The sequence below is a fragment of the Pezoporus flaviventris genome, unplaced genomic scaffold (genome assembly GCF_033815535.1).
Source record: "Pezoporus flaviventris isolate CSIRO_AGI_PZ_B2104156 unplaced genomic scaffold, CSIRO_AGI_Pfla_v1 ptg000013l, whole genome shotgun sequence".
Taxonomy (NCBI): Eukaryota; Metazoa; Chordata; class Aves; order Psittaciformes; family Psittacidae; genus Pezoporus; species Pezoporus flaviventris.
The window spans coordinates 44,777,772-44,795,781 of NW_026892561.1; the positions used below are offsets into that span (position 1 = coordinate 44,777,772).

The 18,010-nt window shown below is 60.0% G+C and overlaps 12 non-coding genes and 11 pseudogenes across 12 annotated transcripts; all 23 read right to left on the reverse strand.

Moving 5' to 3' along the window:
* Positions 1–2,836: 2,836 nt before the first annotated feature.
* On the reverse strand, positions 2,837–2,955 carry LOC133269068 (5S ribosomal RNA). The gene has a single exon (XR_009743289.1). It is a non-coding gene; the product is annotated as a 5S ribosomal RNA (ribosomal RNA).
* A 554-nt stretch (positions 2,956–3,509) lies between these two features.
* LOC133269061 (5S ribosomal RNA) lies at positions 3,510–3,628 on the reverse strand. The gene has a single exon (XR_009743281.1). It is a non-coding gene; the product is annotated as a 5S ribosomal RNA (ribosomal RNA).
* A 557-nt stretch (positions 3,629–4,185) lies between these two features.
* Positions 4,186–4,310, reverse strand: LOC133269072 (5S ribosomal RNA; annotated as a pseudogene).
* Positions 4,311–4,868: 558 nt separating this feature from the next.
* Positions 4,869–4,988, reverse strand: LOC133269070 (5S ribosomal RNA). The gene has a single exon (XR_009743291.1). It is a non-coding gene; the product is annotated as a 5S ribosomal RNA (ribosomal RNA).
* A 554-nt stretch (positions 4,989–5,542) lies between these two features.
* On the reverse strand, positions 5,543–5,669 carry LOC133269085 (5S ribosomal RNA; annotated as a pseudogene).
* A 556-nt stretch (positions 5,670–6,225) lies between these two features.
* On the reverse strand, positions 6,226–6,350 carry LOC133269080 (5S ribosomal RNA; annotated as a pseudogene).
* Positions 6,351–6,903: 553 nt separating this feature from the next.
* Positions 6,904–7,022, reverse strand: LOC133269076 (5S ribosomal RNA). Its single transcript, XR_009743294.1, has one exon. It is a non-coding gene; the product is annotated as a 5S ribosomal RNA (ribosomal RNA).
* Positions 7,023–7,583: 561 nt separating this feature from the next.
* On the reverse strand, positions 7,584–7,705 carry LOC133269087 (5S ribosomal RNA; annotated as a pseudogene).
* A 551-nt stretch (positions 7,706–8,256) lies between these two features.
* Positions 8,257–8,375, reverse strand: LOC133269088 (5S ribosomal RNA). Its single transcript, XR_009743295.1, has one exon. It is a non-coding gene; the product is annotated as a 5S ribosomal RNA (ribosomal RNA).
* A 551-nt stretch (positions 8,376–8,926) lies between these two features.
* Positions 8,927–9,044, reverse strand: LOC133269071 (5S ribosomal RNA). The gene has a single exon (XR_009743292.1). It is a non-coding gene; the product is annotated as a 5S ribosomal RNA (ribosomal RNA).
* A 553-nt stretch (positions 9,045–9,597) lies between these two features.
* Positions 9,598–9,722, reverse strand: LOC133269079 (5S ribosomal RNA; annotated as a pseudogene).
* A 554-nt stretch (positions 9,723–10,276) lies between these two features.
* On the reverse strand, positions 10,277–10,395 carry LOC133269069 (5S ribosomal RNA). The gene has a single exon (XR_009743290.1). It is a non-coding gene; the product is annotated as a 5S ribosomal RNA (ribosomal RNA).
* A 549-nt stretch (positions 10,396–10,944) lies between these two features.
* On the reverse strand, positions 10,945–11,064 carry LOC133269075 (5S ribosomal RNA). The gene has a single exon (XR_009743293.1). It is a non-coding gene; the product is annotated as a 5S ribosomal RNA (ribosomal RNA).
* Positions 11,065–11,617: 553 nt separating this feature from the next.
* LOC133269077 (5S ribosomal RNA) lies at positions 11,618–11,742 on the reverse strand (annotated as a pseudogene).
* Positions 11,743–12,295: 553 nt separating this feature from the next.
* LOC133269086 (5S ribosomal RNA) lies at positions 12,296–12,420 on the reverse strand (annotated as a pseudogene).
* A 550-nt stretch (positions 12,421–12,970) lies between these two features.
* On the reverse strand, positions 12,971–13,095 carry LOC133269082 (5S ribosomal RNA; annotated as a pseudogene).
* A 556-nt stretch (positions 13,096–13,651) lies between these two features.
* Positions 13,652–13,776, reverse strand: LOC133269073 (5S ribosomal RNA; annotated as a pseudogene).
* A 554-nt stretch (positions 13,777–14,330) lies between these two features.
* On the reverse strand, positions 14,331–14,449 carry LOC133269098 (5S ribosomal RNA). The gene has a single exon (XR_009743305.1). It is a non-coding gene; the product is annotated as a 5S ribosomal RNA (ribosomal RNA).
* A 551-nt stretch (positions 14,450–15,000) lies between these two features.
* On the reverse strand, positions 15,001–15,119 carry LOC133269109 (5S ribosomal RNA). Its single transcript, XR_009743316.1, has one exon. It is a non-coding gene; the product is annotated as a 5S ribosomal RNA (ribosomal RNA).
* Positions 15,120–15,673: 554 nt separating this feature from the next.
* Positions 15,674–15,800, reverse strand: LOC133269081 (5S ribosomal RNA; annotated as a pseudogene).
* Positions 15,801–16,353: 553 nt separating this feature from the next.
* On the reverse strand, positions 16,354–16,472 carry LOC133269066 (5S ribosomal RNA). Its single transcript, XR_009743286.1, has one exon. It is a non-coding gene; the product is annotated as a 5S ribosomal RNA (ribosomal RNA).
* A 554-nt stretch (positions 16,473–17,026) lies between these two features.
* Positions 17,027–17,145, reverse strand: LOC133269067 (5S ribosomal RNA). Its single transcript, XR_009743288.1, has one exon. It is a non-coding gene; the product is annotated as a 5S ribosomal RNA (ribosomal RNA).
* Positions 17,146–17,701: 556 nt separating this feature from the next.
* Positions 17,702–17,826, reverse strand: LOC133269074 (5S ribosomal RNA; annotated as a pseudogene).
* Positions 17,827–18,010: the final 184 nt, after the last annotated feature.

Consider the following 18,010-nt stretch of genomic DNA (forward strand, 5'->3'; position numbering starts at 1 on the left):
ACAGTGGCATTAGCATGAGTTTTAAACAACCCACTGAAAATCAGAGAACATCTGCCTAGAAAAGTGGATGCTTGGGACCTGTAGGGAGCTACATTCTCCCTAGACTTGGGACACCTGGCTCAGGTTTTTGTTTATTCGGGTAGCACTATGGAAGGAATCTGAACAAGTCTTACACTTTCATATATTACCTCCTCATCAAAGTAACACATTATGCTGCTCTTCTCATGCTGTTATTCTCACGGCCTCATACCTGAAAATTCCCATATTTTCTCATGAGAAGTGATTGCTACTGGCATGAGACTCGGCCCTTCTTTGCCTTCATCCTTAACTTTTGGTTGGAGTGGTTTGTTTTATGTGGCATGACTCAATTATATATATGCATAAAGTTGAATCAACAATCATTGTGCAGCAACTGCCCTTATAAAAGCATTCTCCAATCAATGCTAATAGCATTACAAGCAGGAAGAACCCATAGAGGATTTGAGTGGGTTCTTGTGAAAACTATATACCTACTGTAGGAGAAATACTATGGGGGAACCACCTGCTGCAGTGGGGAGGATGGCCAGAGAGGACACTCACCTAAGGTACCCATCACTTTCAACTTCCTTTGTGGAACCCAGCCAAGTATGTATATCCCTAAGTTGATACTCATCTTGATCCTCTCAGGAGGATACATGCATGTCATTATGAAGTCCAATAGAAATATAGGGTTTCAAAAAGTAAAACCTTCATGGCCTCATAAAGGAATCAGTTAATATCAGTTCTGTGCTTCCAGCTGTACAGTCCCTTCATTATGTGGCAAAGAAGTTGGTATACCTGCCATCTGTTAGCACTTTTTCACCTGTGTCCCATTCTTACTTATGCTGCTTCACCTGCAGCTGAATGCTCATAAACACAGTCTTCTGGTGTTACATGACTATATCCTGCTGCAACAGCAGGAGCTTTTTGAAATCTCTTTGTCCAGCTTCTTAAAAAGTGCAGATAATTTTTAGCAGCTACCACACTTTGTCAGGCTTCATTGAAATAATTCACTCGTTCTTTGATTCAAAGCTGCTGAAATCTGATAAAATGGGGAAAATCGTCCCAGATAAACACAATGCCATAGAAAGACCTGGAAATTACAATAAAATTGATTGAATTAGTAAGAATGAGCCCTTCTGGAGTATAAGCTATGTTATTGACAGAGACATTTTCTCAAGACAAGGAATATGCGCTATATTTCACATAGGAAAGTGAATATGAAGAAAACTGAAGACTTTATGCAAATTCTTTTGTGTGGCTCAGATCAGTTATTATCAGAATATGAGGCACAAAGTCATATACTTGTATAAAGGTCTCAGAAATTAATGGGCCTCCTGAATCTTTCGATTGGAGAGAATGTTAACCTGAAGGGGGGAAAGAATCATTTCCAAAACAGGTCTGCCAAGTGTATTGTATACTTGTAGCTTTTTGGTTGCTCTCTTTGTTTTGTCTTGTTTTGGTTTAAAAACTGTGGCATTTCACTACATGGACTCAAGTTGATGCAGATACTCAAATCCTCATTTATCATCACCAAGCTCTTTTTATCGCCTTGTTTGGTACTTTCGCAACCTGCACATACATACAACATTCAGTCTCATTGGCCACTGTCAAACTCTCCAGGTAAATAGTCCAATCACAATGTTGAAGACCCTCTCACAACCCCCACATCCTCTGGCCATCAAGATTCCTGCCACAACTACATCCTGGCCCATCCTCCCAAGGTTTGCTTGTTTACCTTTCCTGTCCTTCAACTCATCACCCTAGGGCTTGTCAAGCACCAAAGCCTCAGAGCTCATACCCAAACTCTTTTTCATGAAAATCTTATCACCTACACTCCCCACAAAAAAACAACAAAAGTCTGCTGATAACAACAAGCTGTGTGGTTCAGCTGGAGGGAAGGAATGCCACGCAGAGGGACCTTGACACGCTTGAGAGGTCAATGGAAACCACATGAAGTTTAACTGTGTGCAAGGTCCTACACCTGGGTCAGAGCAATCCCAGGCACAGCTACAGGTTGGGCAGAGAAGAGATTCAGAGAAGCCCTGCGGAGAAGGACTTGAGGGTGCTGGTCGATGAGAAAATGAACATGAGCCAGCTTCAGTGTGCACTCACAGCCCAGAAAGCCAACTGTATCCTGGGCTGCATCAAAAGGAGCGTGACCAGCAGGTTGAAGGACATCCTCCTACCCCTCTCTTCTGCTCTTGTGCGGCCTTACTTAGAGCACTGTGTACACTTCTGGTGTCCTCAACATAAAAAGCACGTGGAACTGTTGAACAAGTCCAGAGGAGGGCCACGAGGATGATCAGGGAAATGGAGCACTTCCCATAGGAAGATAAGCTGAGAAAATGGGGGGTGGAGAAGAGAAGGCTGCATGGAGACATCATAGCAGCCTTCCAGTATCTGAAGGGGCTCTACAAAAAAAAAAAAAAAAAAAAATACAATACCAGAAAGCAAAAAGAAAGAAAGCAAGAGAGGAAGCAAGGGAGAAAGAAAGCATAATCATTCCTTCCCTTATGGTCTCTGTAGCCTGCTTCCTTCTCTGCTGCCTTTGCGGTGTCTTCCTTTCTACCTTAAGAAATGGCCTCAAAATCCCAGTATATAAAACGGATCTACAATTGCCCGCAGGGGCGCCTATTGCCCAGCCGTCACAGGAATAAAAAAGGAGGATGGAGTTACACAAAGAGAGGCCTATGGCCTCAACATCCCAAAGAAAAAACGGAAGAAAGTATGACAAGAAGGGGACCCTACTATCACGACACCAAAGCAAAAAAACGAGGAGCAACATTGCTCGCAGGGTCCCCTATGGGATGGCAAAAGCCTACAGCACCTGGGATTCCCAGGCGGTCTCCCATCCAAGTACTAACCGAGCCCGATCCTGCTTAGCTTCCGAGATCAGACGAGATCGGGCGTTTTCAGGGTGGTGTGGCCGTAGGCAGCCACTTCCCTGCCACCACCGCTCTCGGCGCCCGCGCACACGCTGCCCACCCGCACTCAGCCCCAGCCCCCAAAGCCAGGGGCACCATTGTGACGCCCAACCACGCCAGCGCCCCCACGCACACAGCCCCGCACGCCTCTGCCCGCGACGACCCGACACGCGCCCCCCGCAAATCCCCACCCGCCCCCCGGCCAGCACAAAATCAACACCACGCTCCTTCCCTCATGTCCCCCAACAACAGGAACAGGGTCTCCCAGGGACCTGCCCCTCCGCAGCACCCCACCGAGAACAAGAAGTCCGGGACTGCCCGCAAGGACCCCTGTGGCCTCAACGTCCCGCAAGAAAAAAACGGCTGGAATTGCTCGCAGGGGCCTAAATAGCTTAAAAAGGCAAGCCAGCAAAAGGGGGAGAAGCTTGCAAACAGGGGACCCTAAGTGCTTCAAATGCCAGCAAGAAAAAGGGGTCTGCAATTCCTGACGGTGCCCCAAAGACGCAAAAGCCCGCACAGAAAAAGAGGCTGACATTGCCGCAGGGTCCCCTATGGGCTGGCAAAAGCCTACAGCACCCGGGATTCCCAGGCGGTCTCCCATCCAAGTACTAACCGAGCCCGACCCTGCTTAGCTTCCGAGATCAGACGAGATCGGGCGTTTTCAGGGTGGTGTGGCCGTAGGCAGCCTCTCCCCTGCCACCACCGCTCTCGGCGCCCCCGCACACGCTGCCCACCCGCACTCAGCCCCAGCCCCAAAGCCAGGGGCACCATTGTGACGCCCAACCACGCCAGCGCCCCCACGCACACAGCCCCGCACGCCTCTGCCCGCCACGACCCGACACGCGCCCCCCCGCGCAAATCCCCCCCCCCCCGGGCCCGCGCATAAACAACGCCACGCTCCTTCCCTCATGTCCCCCAACAACAGGAACAGGGTCTCCCAGGGACCTGCCCCTCCGCAGCACCCCACCGAGAACAAGAAGTCCGGGACTGCCCGCAAGGACCCCTGTGGCCTCAACGTCCCGCAAGAAAAAAACGGCTGGAATTGCTCGCAGGGGCCTAAATAGCTTAAAAAGGCAAGCCAGCAAAAGGGGGGAGAAGCTTGCAAACAGGGGACCCTAAGTGCTTCAAATGCCAGCAAGAAAAAAGGGGTCTGCAATTCCTGATGGTGCCCCAAAGACGCAAAAGCCCGCACAGAAAAAGAGGCTGACATTGCCCGCAGGGTCCCCTATGGGCTGGCAAAAGCCTACAGCACCCGGGATTCCCAGGCGGTCTCCCATCCAAGTACTAACCGAGCCCGAGCCCGACCCTGCTTAGCTTCCGAGATCAGACGAGATCGGGCGTTTTCAGGGTGGTGTGGCCGTAGGCAGCCTCCCCCTGCCACCACCGCTCTCGGCGCCCCCGCACACGCTGCCCACCCGCACTCAGCCCCAGCCCCCAAAGCCAGGGGCACCATTGTGACGCCCAACCACGCCAGCGCCTCCACGCACACAGCCCCGCACGCCCTCTGCCCGCGACGACCCGACACGCACCCCCCCGCGCAAATCCCCCCCCCCCCCCCCGGCCCGCGCAAAAACAACGCCACGCTCCTTCCCTCATGTCCCCCCAAAACAGGAACAGGGTCTCCCATGGACCTGCCCCTCCGCAGCACCCCACCGAGAACAAGAAGTCCGGGACTGCCCGCAAGGACCACTATGGCCTCAACGTCCGCAAGAAAAAAACGGCTGGAATTGCTCGCAGGGGCCTAAATAGCTTAAAAAGGCAAGCCAGCAAAAGGGGGAGAAGCTTGCAAACAGGGGACCCTAAGTGCTTCAAATGCCAGCAAGAAAAAGGGGTCTGCAATTCCTGATGGTGCCCCAAAGACGCAAAAGCCCGCACAGAAAAAGAGGCTGACATTGCCCGCAGGGTCCCCTATGGGCTGGCAAAAGCCTACAGCACCCGGGATTCCCAGGCGGTCTCCCATCCAAGTACTAACCGAGCCCGACCCTGCTTCGCTTCCGAGATCAGACGAGATCGGGCGTTTTCAGGGTGGGTGTGGCCGTAGGCACGCTCTCCCCTGCCACCACCGCTCTCGGTGCCCCCGCACACGCTGCCCACCCGCACTCAGCCCCAGCCCCCAAAGCCAGGGGCACCATTGTGACGCCCAACCACGCCAGCGCCCCCACGCACACAGCCCCGCACGCCTCTGCCCGCGACGACCCGACACGCACCCCCCCCGCAAATCCCCCCCCGCCCCCCGGCCCGCGCAAAATCAACACCACGCTCCTTCCCTCATGTCCCCCAACAACAGGAACAGGGTCTCCCAGGGACCTGCCCCTCCGCAGCACCCCACCGAGAACAAGAAGTCCGGGACTGTCCGCAAGGACCCCTGTGGCCTCAACGTCCGCAAGAAAAAAACGGCTGGAATTGCTCGCAGGGGCCTAAATAGCTTAAAAAGGCAAGCCAGGCAAAGGGGGAGAAGCTTGCAAACAGGGGACCCTAAGTGCTTCAAATGCCAGCAAGAAAAGGGGTCTGCAATTCCTGATGGTGCCCCAAAGACGCAAAAGCCCGCACAGAAAAGAGGCTGACATTGCCCGCAGGGTCCCCTATGGGCTGGCAAAAGCCTACAGCACCCGGGATTCCCAGGCAGTCTCCCATCCAAGTACTAACCGAGCCCCGAGCCCGACCCTGCTTAGCTTCCCGAGATCAGACGAGATCGGGCGTTTTCAGGGTGGTGTGGCCGTAGGCAGCCTCTCCCCTGCCACCACCGCTCTCGGCGCCCCCGCACACGCTGCCCACCCGCACTCAGCCCAGGGCGCCAAAGCCCAGGGGCACCATTGTGACGCCCAACCACGCCAGCGCCCCCACGCACACAGCCCCGCACGCCTCTGCCCGCGACGACCCGACACGGACCCCCCCGCGCAAATCCCCCCCCCCCCCCCCAGCCCGCGCATAAACAACGCCACGCTATTTCCCTCATGTCCCCAACAACAGGAACAGGGTCTCCCAGGGACCTGCCCCTCCGCAGCCCCCCACCGAGAACAGAAGTCCGGTACTGCCCGCAAGGACCCCTGTGGCCTCAACGTCCCGCAAGAAAAAAAACGCTGGAATTGCTCGCAGGGGCCTAAATAGCTTAAAAAGGCAAGCCAGCAAAAGGGGGAGAAGCTTGCAAACAGGGGACCCTAAGTGCTCAAATGCCAGCAAGAAAAAGGGGTCTGCAATTCCTACACGGCCCCAAAAAGGCAAAAGCCCGCACAGAAAAAGAGGCTGACATTGCCCGCAGGGTCCCCTATGGGCTGGCAAAAGCCTACAGCACCCGGGATTCCCAGGCGGTCTCCCATCCAAGTACTAACCGAGCCCGAGCCCGACCCTGCTTAGCTTCCGAGATCAGACGAGATCGGGCGTTTTCAGGGTGGTGTGGCCGTAGCAGCCTCTCCCCTGCCACCACCGCTCTCGGCGCCCCCGCACACGCTGCCCACCCCGCACTCAGCCCCAGCCCCCAAAGCCAGGGGCACCATTGTGACGCCCAACCACGCCAGCGCCCCCACCGCACACAGCCCCGCACGCCTCTGCCCGCGACGACCCGACACGCACCCCCCCGCGCAAATCCCCCCCCCCCGGCCCGCGCAAAAACAACGCCACGCTCCTTCCCTCATGTCCCCCAACAACAGGAACAGGGTCTCCCATGGACCTGCCCCTCCGCAGCACCCCACCGAGAACAAGAAGTCCGGGACTGCCCGCAAGGACCCCTGTGGCCTCAACGTCCCGCAAGAAAAAAATGGCTGGAATTGCTCGCAGGGGCCTAAATAGCTTAAAAAGGCAAGCCAGCAAAGGGGGAGAAGCTTGCAAACAGGGGACCCTAAGTGCTTCAAATGCCAGCAAGAAAAAGGGGTCTGCAATTCCTGATGGTGCCCCAAAGACGCAAAAGCCCGCACAGAAAAAGAGGCTGACATTGCCCGCAGGGTCCCTATGGGCTGGCAAAAGCCTACAGCACCCGGGATTCCCAGGCGGTCTCCCATCCAAGTACTAACCGAGCCCGACCCTGCTTAGCTTCCGAGATCAGACGAGATCGGGCGTTTTCAGGGTGGTGTGGCCGTAGGCACCCTCTCCCCTGCCACCACCGCTCTCGGCGCCCCCGCACACTCTGCCCACCCGCACTCAGCCCAGGGCCCAAAGCCAGGGGCACCATTGTGACGCCCAACCACGCCAGCGCCCCCACGCACACAGCCCCGCACGCCTCTGCCCGCGACGACCCGACACGCACCCCCCCCGCGCAAATCCCCCCCCCCCCCAGCCCGCGCATAAACAACGCCACGCTATTTCCCTCATGTCCCCCAACAACCAGGAACAGGGTCTCCCAGGGACCTGCCCCTCCGCAGCACCCCACCGAGAACAAGAAGTCCGGTACTGCCCGCAAGGGACCCCTGTGGCCTCAACGTCCCGCAAGAAAAAAACGGCTGGAATTGCTCGCAGGGGCCTAAATAGCTTAAAAAAGGCAAGCCAGCAAAAGGGGGAGAAGCTTGCAAACAGGGGACCCTAAGTGCTTCAAATGCCAGCAAGAAAAAGGGGTCTGCAATTCCTACACGGGCCCCAAAAAGGCAAAAGCCCGCACAGGAAAAAGAGGCTGACATTGCCCGCAGGGTCCCCTATGGGCTGGGCAAAAGCCTACAGCACCCGGGATTCCCAGGCGGTCTCCCATCCAAGTACTAACCGAGCCCGAGCCGACCCTGCTTAGCTTCCGAGATCAGACGAGATCGGCGTTTTCAGGTGGTGTGGCCGTAGGCAGCCTCTCCCCTGCCACCACCGCTCTCGGCGCCCCCGCACACGCTGCCCACCCGCACTCAGCCCCAGCCCCCAAAGCCAGGGGCACCATTGTGACGCCCAACACGCCAGCGCCCCCACGCACACAGCCCCGCACGCCTCTGCCCGCGACGACCCGACACGCGCCCCCCGCAAATCCCCCCCGCCCCCCGGCCCCGCAAAATCAACACCACGCTCCTTCCCTCATGTCCCCCAACAACAGGAACAGGGTCTCCCATGGACCTGCCCCTCCGCAGCACCCCACCGAGAACAAGAAGTCCGGGACTGCCCGCAAGGACCACTATGGCCTCAACGTCCCGCAAGAAAAAAACGGCTGGAATTGCTCGCAGGGGCTAAATAGCTTAAAAAGGCAAGCCAGCAAAAGGGGGAGAAGCTTGCAAACAGGGGATCCTAAGTGCTTCAAATGCCAGCAAGAAAAAGAGGTCTGCAATTCCTGATGGTGCCCCAAAGACGCAAAAGCCCGCACAGAAAAAGAGGCTGACATTGCCCGCAGGGTCCCCTATGGGCTGGCAAAAGCCTACAGCACCCGGGATTCCCAGGCGGTCTCCCATCCAAGTACTAACCGAGCCCGACCCTGCTTAGCTTCCGAGATCAGACGAGATCGGGCGTTTTCAGGGTGGTGTGGCCGTAGGCAGCCTCTCCCTGCCACCACCGCTCTCGGCGCCCCCGCACACGCTGCCCACCCGCACTCAGCCCCAGCCCCCAAAGCCAGGGCACCATTGTGACGCCCAACCACGCCAGAGCCTCCACGCACACAGCCCCGCACGCCTCTGCCCGCGACGACCCGACACGCACCCCCCCGCGCAAATCCCCCCCCCCCGGCCCGCGCAAAAACAACGCCACGCTCCTTCCCTCATGTCCCCCAACAACAGGAACAGGGTCTCCCCAGGGACCTGCCCCTCCGCAGCACCCCACCGAGAACAAGAAGTCCGGACTGCCCGCAAGGACCCCTGTGGCCTCAACGATCCCGCAAGAAAAAAACGGCTGGAATTGCTCGCAGGGGCCTAAATAGCTTAAAAAGGCAAGCCAGCAAAAGGGGGAGAAGCTTGCAAACAGGGGACCCTAAGTGCTTCAAATGCCAGCAAGAAAAAGGGGTCTGCAATTCCTGATGGTGCCCCAAAGACGCAAAAGCCCGCACAGAAAGAGGCTGACATTGCCCGCAGGGTCCCCTATGGGCTGGCAAAAGCCTACAGCACCCGGGATTCCAGGCGGTCTCCCATCCAAGTACTAACCGAGCCCGACCCTGCTTAGCTTCCGAGATCAGACGAGATCGGGCGTTTTCAGGGTGGTGTGGCCGTAGGCAGCCTCTCCCCTGCCACACCGCTCTCGGCGCCCCCGCACACGCTGCCCACCGCACTCAGCCCCAGCCCCCAAAGCCAGGGGCACCATTGTGACGCCCAAACACGCCAGCGCCCCCACGCACACAGCCCCGCACGCCTCTGCCCGCGACGACCCGACACGCGCCCCCCGGCAAATCCCCCCCCGCCCCCGGCCCGCGCATAAACAACACCACGCTCCTTCCCTCATGTCCCCCAACAACAGGAACAGGGTCTCCCAGGGACCTGCCCCTCCGCAGCACCCCACCGAGAACAAGAAGTCCGGGACTGCCCGCAAGGACCCCTGTGGCCTCAACGTCCCGCAAGAAAAAAACGGCTGGAATTGCTCGCAGGGGCCTAAATAGCTTAAAAAGGCAAGCCAGCAAAAGGGGGAGAAGCTTGCAAACAGGGGACCCTAAGTGCTTCAAATGCCAGCAAGAAAAAGGGGTCTGCAATTCCTGATGGTGCCCCAAAGACGCAAAAGCCCGCACAGAAAAAGAGGCTGACATTGCCCGCAGGGTCCCCTATGGGCTGGCAAAAGCCTACAGCACCCGGGATTCCCAGGCGGTCTCCCATCCAAGTACTAACCGAGCCCGAGCCCGACCCTGCTTCGCTTCCGAGATCAGACGAGTTCGGGCGTTTTCAGGGTGGTGTGGCCGTAGGCAGCCTCTCCCCTGCCACCACCGCTCTCGGCGCCCCCGCACACGCTGCCCACCCGCACTCAGCCGCAGCCCCCAAAGCCAGGGGCACCATTGTGACGCCCAACCACGCCAGCGCCTCCACGCACACAGCCCCGCACGCCTCTGCCCGCGACGACCCGACACGCACCCCCCCGCGCAAATCCCCCCCCCCCGGCCCGCGCAAAAACAATGCCACGCTCCTTCCCTCATGTCCCCCAACAACAGGAACAGGGTCTCCCAGTGACCTGCCCCTCCGCAGCACCCCACCGAGAACAAGAAGTCCGGGACTGCCCGCAAGGACCCCTGTGGCCTCAACGTCCCGCAAGAAAAAAACGGCTGGAATTGCTCGCAGGGGCCTAAATAGCTTAAAAAGGCAAGCCAGCAAAAGGGGGAGAAGCTTGCAAACGGGGGACCCTAAGTGCTTCAAATGCCAGCAAGAAAAAGGGGTCTGCAATTCCTGATGGTGCCCCAAAGACGCAAAAGCCCGCACAGAAAAAGAGGCTGACATTGCCCGCAGGGTCCCCTATGGGCTGGCAAAAGCCTACAGCACCCGGGATTCCCAGGCGGTCTCCCATCCAAGTACTAACCGAGCCCGAGCCTGCTTAGCTTCCGAGATCAGACGAGATCGGGCGTTTTCAGGGTGGTGTGGCCGTAGGCACCCTCTCCCCTGCCACCACCGCTCTCGGCGCCCCCGCACACGCTGCCCACCCGCACTCAGCCCCAGCCCCCAAAGCCAGGGGCACCATTGTGACGCCCAACCACGCCAGCGCCCCCACGCACACAGCCCCGCACGCCTCTGCCCGCGACGACCCGACACGCACCCCCCCGCAAATCCCCCCCCCCCGGCCCGCGCAAAAACAACGCCACGCTCCTTCCCTCATGTCCCCCAACAACAGAACAGGGTCTCCCATGGACTGCCCCTCCGCAGCACCCCACCGAGAACAAGAAGTCCGGACTGCCCGCAAGGACCCCCGTGGCCTCAACGTCCCGCAAGAAAAAAACGGCTGGAATTGCTCGCAGGGGCCTAAATAGCTTAAAAAGGCAAGCCAGCAAAAGGGGGAGAAGCTTGCAAACAGGGGACCCTAAGTGCTTCAAATGCCAGCAAGAAAAAGGGGTCTGCAATTCCTGATGGTGCCCCAAAGACGCAAAAGCCCGCACAGAAAAAGAGGCTGACATTGCCCGCAGGGTCCCCTATGGGCTGGCAAAAGCCTACAGCACCCGGGATTCCCAGGCGGTCTCCCATCCAAGTACTAACCGAGGCCCCGACCCTGCTTAGCTTCCGAGATCAGACGAGATCGGGCGTTTCAGGGTGGTGTGGCCGTAGGCAGCCTCTCCCCTGCCACCACCGCTCTCGGGCCCCCGCACACGCTGCCCACCCGCACTCAGCCCCAGCCCCAAAGCCAGGGGCACCATTGTGACGCCCAACCACGCCAGCGCCTCCACGCACACAGCCCCGCACGCCTCTGCCCGCGACGACCCGACACGCACCCCCCCGCGCAAATCCCCCCCCCCCGGCCCGCGCAAAAAACAACGCCACGCTCCTTCCCTCATGTCCCCCAACAACAGGAACAGGGTCTCCCATGGACCTGCCCCTCCGCAGCACCCCACCGAGAACAAGAAGTCCGGGACTGCCCGCAAGGACCCCTGTGGCCTCAACGTCCGCCAAGAAAAAAACGGCTGGAATTGCTCGCAGGGGCCTAAATAGCTTAAAAAGGCAAGCCAGCAAAAGGGGGAGAAGCTTGCAAACAGGGGACCCTAAGTGCTTCAAATGCCAGCAAGAAAAAGGGGTCTGCAATTCCTACACGGGCCCCAAAAAGGCAAAAGCCCGCACAGAAAAAGAGGCTGACATTGCCCGCAGGGTCCCCTATGGGCTGGCAAAAGCCTACAGCACCCGGGATTCCCAGGCGGTCTCCCATCCAAGTACTAACCGAGCCCGAGCCCGACCCTGCTTCGCTTCCGAGATCAGACGTGATCGGGCGTTTTCAGGGTGGTGTGGCCGTAGGCCACCCTCTCCCCTGCCACCACCGCTCTCGGCGCCCCCGCACACGCTGCCCACCCGCACTCAGCCCCAGCCCCCAAAGCCAGGGGCACCATTGTGACGCCCAACCACGCCAGCGCCCCCACGCACACAGCCCCGCACGCCTCTGCCGCGACGACCCGACACGCGCCCCCCGGCAAATCCCCCCCCGCCCCCGGCCCGCGCATAAACAACACCACGCTCCTTCCCTCATGTCCCCCAACAACAGGAACAGGGTCTCCCAGGGACCTGCCCCTCCGCAGCACCCCACCGAGAACAAGAAGTCCGGGACTGCCCCAAGGACCCCTGTGGCCCCAACGTCCCGCAAGAAAAAAAACGGCTGGAATTGCTCGCAGGGGCCTAAATAGCTTAAAAAGGCAAGCCAGCAAAAGGGGAGAAGCTTGCAAACAGGGGACCCTAAGTGCTTCAAATGCCAGCAAGAAAAAGGGGTCTGCAATTCTGATGGTGCCCCAAAGACGCAAAAGCCCGCACAGAAAAAGAGGCTGACATTGCCCGCAGGGTCCCCTATGGGCTGGCAAAAGCCTACAGCACCCGGGATTCCCAGGCGGTCTCCCATCCAAGTACTAACCGAGCCCGAGCCCGACCCTGCTTCGCTTCCGAGATCAGACGAGTTCGGGCGTTTTCAGGGTGGTGTGGCCGTAGCAGCCTCTCCCCTGCCACCACCGCTCTCGGCGCCCCCGCACACGCTGCCCACCCGCACTCAGCCGCAGCCCCCAAAGCCAGGGGCACCATTGTGACGCCCAACCACGCCAGCGCCTCCACGCACACAGCCCCGCACGCCTCTGCCCGCGACGACCCGACACGCACCCCCCCGCGCAAATCCCCCCCCCCCGGCCCGCGCAAAAACAATGCCACGCTCCTTCCCTCATGTCCCCCAACAACAGAACAGGGTCTCCATGGACCTGCCCCTCCGCAGCACCCCACCGAGAACAAGAAGTCCGGGACTGCCCGCAAGGACCCCTGTGGCCTCAACGTCCCGCAAGAAAAAAAACGGCTGGAATTGCTCGCAGGGGCCTAAATAGCTTAAAAAGGCAAGCCAGCAAAAGGGGAGAAGCTAGCAAACGGGGACCCTAAGTGCTTCAAATGCCAGCAAGAAAAAGGGGTCTGCAATTCCTGATGGTGCCCCAAAGACGCAAAAGCCCGCACAGAAAAAGAGGCTGACATTGCCCGCAGGGTCCCCTATGGGCTGGCAAAAGCCTACAGCACCCGGGATTCCCAGGCGGTCTCCCATCCAAGTACTAACCGAGCCCGAGCCCGACCCTGCTTCGCTTCCGAGATCAGACGAGATCGGGCGTTTTCAGGGTGGTGTGGCCGTAGCAGCCTCTCCCCTGCCACCACCGCTCTCGGCGCCCCCGCACACGCTGCCCACCCGCACTCAGCCCAGGGCGCCAAAGCCAGGGGCACCATTGTGACGCCCAACCACGCCAGCGCCCCACGCACACAGCCCCGCACGCCTCTGCCCGCGACGACCCGACACGGACCCCCCGCGCAAATCCCCCCCCCCCCCCCAGCCCGCGCATAAACAACGCCACGCTATTTCCCTCATGTCCCCCAACAACAGGAACAGGGTCTCCAGGGGACCTGCCCCTCCGCAGCACCCCACCGAGAACAAGAAGGTCCGGTACTGCCCGCAAGGACCCCTGTGGCCTCAACGTCCCGCAAGAAAAAAACGGCTGGAATTGCTCGCAGGGGCCTAAATAGCTTAAAAAGGCAAGCCAGCAAAAGGGGGAGAAGCTTGCAAACAGGGGACCCTAAGTGCTTCAAATGCCAGCAAGAAAAAGGGGTCTGCAATTCCTACACGGGCCCCAAAAAGGCAAAAGCCCGCACAGAAAAAGAGGCTGACATTGCCCGCAGGGTCCCCTATGGGCTGGCAAAAGCCTACAGCACCCGGGATTCCCAGGCGGTCTCCCATCCAAGTACTAACCGAGCCCGAGCCCGACCCTGCTTAGCTTCCGAGATCAGACGAGATCGGGCGTTTTCAGGGTGGTGTGGCCGTAGGCAGCCTCTCTCCCTGCCACCACCGCTCTCGGCGCCCCCGCACACGCTGCCCACCCGCACTCAGCCCCAGCCCCCAAAGCCAGGGGCACCATTGTGACGCCCAACCACGCCAGCGCCCCCACGCACACAGCCCCGCACGCCTCTGCCCGCGACGACCCGCACGCACCCCCCCGCGCAAATCCCCCCCCCCCGGCCCGCGCAAAAACAACGCCACGCTCCTTCCCTCATGTCCCCCAACAACAGGAACAGGGTCTCCCATGGACCTGCCCCTCCGCAGCACCCCACCCGAGAACAAGAAGTCCGGGACTGCCCGCAAGGACCCTGTGGCCTCAACGTCCCGCAAGAAAAAAATGGCTGGAATTGCTCGCAGGGGCCTAAATAGCTTAAAAAGGCAAGCCAGCAAAAGGGGAGAAGCTTGCAAACAGGGGACCCTAAGTGCTTCAAATGCCAGCAAGAAAAAAGGGGTCTGCAATTCCTGATGGTGCCCCAAAGACGCAAAAGCCCGCACAGAAAAAGAGGCTGACATTGCCCGCAGGGTCCCCTATGGGCTGGCAAAAGCCTACAGCACCCGGGATTCCCAGGCGGTCTCCCATCCAAGTACTAACCGAGCCCGACCCTGCTTAGCTTCCGAGATCAGACGAGATCGGGCGTTTTCAGGGTGGTGTGGCCGTAGGCAGCCTCTCCCCTGCCACCACCGCTCTCGGCGCCCCCGGCACACGCTGCCCACCCGCACTGAGCCCCAGCCCCCAAAGCCAGGGGCACCATTGTGACGCCCAACCACGCCAGCGCCCCCACGCATACAGCCCCGCACGCCTCTGCCCCCGACGACCCGACACGCACCCCCCGCGCAAATCCCCCCCCCCGGCCCGCGCAAAAACAACGCCACGCTCCTTCCCTCATGTCCCCCAACAACAGGAACAGGGTCTCCCATGGACCTGCCCCTCCGCAGCACCCCACCGAGAACAAGAAGTCCGGGACTGCCCGCAAGGACCCCCGTGGCCTCAACGTCCCCGCAAGAAAAAAACGTCTGGAATTGCTCGCAGGGCCTAAATAGCTTAAAAAGGCAAGCCAGCAAAAGGGGGAGAAGCTTGCAAACAGGGGACCCTAAGTGCTTCAAATGCCAGCAAGAAAAAGGGGTCTGCAATTCCTGATGGTGCCCCAAAGACGCAAAGCCCGCACAGAAAAAGAGGCTGACATTGCCCGCAGGGTCCCTATGGGCTGGCAAAAGCCTACAGCACCCGGGATTCCCAGGCGGTCTCCCATCCAAGTACTAACCGAGCCCGACCCTGCTTAGCTTCCGAGATCAGACGAGATCGGGCGTTTTCAGGGTGGTGTGGCCGTAGGCACCCTCTCCCCTGCCACCACCGCTCTCGGCGCCCCCGCACACGCTGCCCACCCGCACTCAGCCCAGGGCGCCAAAGCCAGGGCACCATTGTGACGCCCAACCACGCCAGCGCCCCCACGCACACAGCCCCGCACGCCTCTGCCCGCGACGACCCGATACGGACCCCCCCGCGCAAATCCCCCCCCCCCCCAGCCCGCGCATAAACAACGCCACGCTATTTCCCTCATGTCCCCCAACAACAGGAACAGGGTCTCCCAGGGACCTGCCCCTCCGCAGCACCCCACCGAGACAAGAAGTCCGGTACTGCCCGCAAGGACCCCTGTGGCCTCAACGTCCCGCAAGAAAAAAACGGCTGGGAATTGCTCGCAGGGGCCTAAATAGCTTAAAAAGGCAAGCCAGCAAAAGGGGGAGAAGCTTGCAAACAGGGGACCCTAAGTGCTTCAAATGCCAGCAAGAAAAAGGGGTCTGCAATTCCTACACGGGCCCCAAAAAGGCAAAGCCCGCACAGAAAAAGAGGCTGACATTGCCCGCAGGGTCCCCTATGGGCTGGCAAAAGCCTACAGCACCCGGGATTCCCAGGCGGTCTCCCATCCAAGTACTAACCGAGCCCGAGCCCGGACCCTGCTTAGCTTCCGAGATCAGACGAGATCGGGCGTTTTCAGGGTGGTGTGGGCCGTAGGCAGCCTCTCCCCTGCCACCACCGCTCTCGGCGCCCCCGCACACGCTGCCCACCCGCACTCAGCCCCAGCCCCCAAAGCCAGGGGCACCATTGTGACGCCCAACCACGCCAGCGCCCCCACGCACACAGCCCCGCACGCCTCTGCCCGCGACGACCCGACACGCGCCCCCCGCAAATCCCCCCCGCCCCCCGGCCCGCGCAAAATCAACACCACGCTCCTTCCCTCATGTCCCCCAACAACAGGAACAGGGTCTCCCATGGACCTGCCCCTCCGCAGCACCCCACCGAGAACAAGAAGTCCGGGACTGCCCGCAAGGACCACTATGGCCTCAACGTCCCGCAAGAAAAAAACGGCTGGAATTGCTCGCAGGGGCTAAATAGCTTAAAAAGGCAAGCCAGCAAAAGGGGGAGAAGCTTGCAAACAGGGGATCCTAAGTGCTTCAAATGCCAGCAAGAAAAAGAGGTCTGCAATTCCTGATGGTGCCCCAAAGACGCAAAAGCCCGCACAGAAAAAGAGGCTGACATTGCCCGCAGGGTCCCCTATGGGCTGGCAAAAGCCTACAGCACCCGGGATTCCCAGGCGGTCTCCCATCCAAGTACTAACCGAGCCCGACCCTGCTTAGCTTCCGAGATCAGACGAGATCGGGCGTTTTCAGGGTGGTGTGGCCGTAGGCAGCCTCTCCCCTGCCACCACCGCTCTCGGCGCCCCCGCACACGCTGCCCACCCGCACTCAGCCCCAGCCCCCAAAGCCAGGGGCACCATTGTGACGCCCAACCACGCCAGCGCCTCCACGCACACAGCCCCGCACGCCTCTGCCCGCGACGACCCGACACGCACCCCCCCGCGCAAATCCCCCCCCCCCGGCCCGCGCAAAAACAACGCCACGCTCCTTCCCTCATGTCCCCCAACAACAGGAACAGGGTCTCCCAGGGACCTGCCCCTCCGCAGCACCCCACCGAGAACAAGAAGTCCGGGACTGCCCGCAAGGACCCCTGTGGCCTCAACGTCCCGCAAGAAAAAAACGGCTGGAATTGCTCGCAGGGGCCTAAATAGCTTAAAAAGGCAAGCCAGCAAAAGGGGGAGAAGCTTGCAAACAGGGGACCCTAAGTGCTTCAAATGCCAGCAAGAAAAAGGGGTCTGCAATTCCTGATGGTGCCCCAAAGACGCAAAAGCCCGCACAGAAAAAGAGGCTGACATTGCCCGCAGGGTCCCCTATGGGCTGGCAAAAGCCTACAGCACCCGGGATTCCCAGGCGGTCTCCCATCCAAGTACTAACCGAGCCCGACCCTGCTTAGCTTCCGAGATCAGACGAGATCGGGCGTTTTCAGGGTGGTGTGGCCGTAGGCAGCCTCTCCCCTGCCACCACCGCTCTCGGCGCCCCCGCACACGCTGCCCACCCGCACTCAGCCCCAGCCCCCAAAGCCAGGGGCACCATTGTGACGCCCAAACACGCCAGCGCCCCCACGCACACAGCCCCGCACGCCTCTGCCCGCGACGACCCGACACGCGCCCCCCGCGCAAATCCCCCCCCGCCCCCGGCCCGCGCATAAACAACACCACGCTCCTTCCCTCATGTCCCCCAACAACAGGAACAGGGTCTCCCAGGGACCTGCCCCTCCGCAGCACCCCACCGAGAACAAGAAGTCCGGGACTGCCCGCAAGGACCCCTGTGGCCTCAACGTCCCGCAAGAAAAAAACGGCTGGAATTGCTCGCAGGGGCCTAAATAGCTTAAAAAGGCAAGCCAGCAAAAGGGGGAGAAGCTTGCAAACAGGGGACCCTAAGTGCTTCAAATGCCAGCAAGAAAAAGGGGTCTGCAATTCCTGATGGTGCCCCAAAGACGCAAAAGCCCGCACAGAAAAAGAGGCTGACATTGCCCGCAGGGTCCCCTATGGGCTGGCAAAAGCCTACAGCACCCGGGATTCCCAGGCGGTCTCCCATCCAAGTACTAACCGAGCCCGAGCCCGACCCTGCTTAGCTTCCGAGATCAGACGAGATCGGGCGTTTTCAGGGTGGTGTGGCCGTAGGCAGCCTCTCCCCTGCCACCACCGCTCTCGGCGCCCCCGCACACGCTGCCCACCCGCACTCAGCCCCAGCCCCCAAAGCCAGGGGCACCATTGTGACGCCCAACCACGCCAGCGCCTCCACGCACACAGCCCCGCACGCCTCTGCCCGCGACGACCCGACACGCACCCCCCCGCGCAAATCCCCCC